General features: G+C 41.1%; 1 long non-coding RNA gene across 1 annotated transcript; it reads right to left on the bottom strand.

Moving 5' to 3' along the window:
* Nucleotides 1-586: 586 nt before the first annotated feature.
* LOC115530663 (uncharacterized) lies at nt 587-1,690 on the bottom strand. Its single transcript, XR_003973758.1, has 2 exons — nt 1,653-1,690; nt 587-660 (listed from the first exon to the last, which is right to left on the bottom strand). It is a non-coding gene; the product is annotated as an uncharacterized LOC115530663 (long non-coding RNA).
* Between the last annotated feature and the right edge of the window lie 281 nt (nt 1,691-1,971).

Here is a 1,971-nt window from a genome sequence, read left to right as displayed (position 1 = left end):
AGATTCTTTACACAGTTCTTCCATAGTTCATAAGAGACATTTTGTCATGAGGAAAAAAGACTTATAGATAACAGGGCTAACTAGGGCTGTCAATCAATAAAAATATTTAATCGTGATTAATCGCATTATTGTCCATATTTAACTTGCAAATTGCAAATTAAGTGCACATTTTTTAACCCTTCTAAATATATCTTAAAAGATGATTATAGATTATTGATGAGGATTACATTTGTTCTTTTCCACACTTCATGAATAGATCCATGCAGGAGTGTGAGGGTCGCCCCATACCATTTAACAGGGGACTTCTGTCATGTTGTACAATCCAAGTGGGGACCATCTTTTATATTTTCCCATGTAAACACATTGACAGAAGCAACAGTTGCAGTTGGCAAACACTCATTGAGTGAAACAATAGGTACAGACAGCTCCCTTGCTGCAGTGAATGGAGTCCCCTCTTTGATATGTAAATATCGCTTAAGTATTCAAGTCCCCTCTTGGCAACTTCTTTAAAAGAAATCAAAAAAACACATTTGAAGTTATATTATGACAAAATAACTTAAAACTAAACTCTGTATTATGTTTTTGCATTTTTTAAATGACCAGAAATAGAGGTCCACACTTGGTCGATGAAAACCGATAGTCCCCTGTTGGTAGGGTAAACTACCAACAGGGTGTGTGTGTGTTTGTGTGTGTGTGTGTGTGTGTGTGTGTGTGTGTGTGTGTGTGTGTGTGTGTGTGTGTGTGTGTGTGTGTGTGTCTGTGTGTGTGTGTGTGTGTGTGTGTGTGTGTTTGTGTGTTTGTGTGTGTGTGTGCCTTTTGGCCTTTAGAATGTTCAATCAGTTACCATTTTTAGTTAGGTTAAGATCCACCGTGGGATTGTTTTGGTTTCGTTATCGGGGTAGAGAGGAAAGTGTCAAAATTAAATTTGAAATTCTGGTACAACAACAATGAGCATGTGTGCATGTGTGGTCTCCAATTGCATTCGCAGGTGTGGTTGAAGGTGTTGTGGGCGTGTTACCGTGTGTGTGTGTGTGTGTGTGTGTGTGTGTGTGTGTGTGTGTGTGTGTGTGTGTGTGTGTGTGTGTGTGTGTCTGTGTGTGTGTGTGTGTGTGTGTGTGTGTGTGTGTGTGTGTGTGTGTGTGTGTGTGTGTGTGTGTGTGTGTGTGTGTGTGTGTCTGGAGGGGCACGTATTTCTTGAGGTTTGTCCAAGGCAGAAACACTTTATCTTGGACAAACAAACATTGACTAATCATGGACAACAGCATCTCAACAGACATTGATGCAACTGGTTATACCGAACATGTCATTAAAGAATGAAAATTGTTCTGTTGTTGCACATTGCACTTATTGTTCATGAGATCCCTGCAGCGGGCAGCTGCCAGGGACCAACTCCAGCTCTGCTGCTTAGTGCCTTGCTCAAGGACATTGCTATGTTTAACTGTCTGACCTTTTGGCCTTTAGAATGTTCAATCAGTTACCATTTTTAGTTAGGTTAAGATTCACCGTGGGATTGTTTTTGTTTCGTTATCGGGGTAGAGAGGAAAGTGTCAATATTAAATTTAAAATTCTGGTACAACAACAATGAGCGTGTGTGCATGTGTGGTCTCCAATTGCATTCGCAGGTGTGGTTGAAGGTGTTGTGGGCGTGTTACCGTGTGTGTGTGTGTGTGTGTGTGTGTGTGTGTGTGTGTGTGTGTGTTTGTGTTTGTGTGTGTGTGGAGGGGGGACGTAGTTCTTTAGGCTTGCTCATATAAAACCCTTTGCCATGCACAACCCAATCATTGACTAATCATGGACAACAGCAGCTCAACAGGCATGGGTGCCAATGGTATGTGGTTTTGTTTTATAATTTTTTATTTCAATATAATCGGTATGCCCATCATGCACCTCCGGTATGCCCATCATGCACATCATGCAACATGAACCTCCTGATCGGTTCTAGATGTCCGGTTCTTGAATATGAGCATATTG

This window comes from Gadus morhua, chromosome 18 (genome assembly GCF_902167405.1).
Source record: "Gadus morhua chromosome 18, gadMor3.0, whole genome shotgun sequence".
Taxonomy (NCBI): Eukaryota; Metazoa; Chordata; class Actinopteri; order Gadiformes; family Gadidae; genus Gadus; species Gadus morhua.
This window is presented reverse-complemented; position numbering and strand designations above follow the sequence as displayed.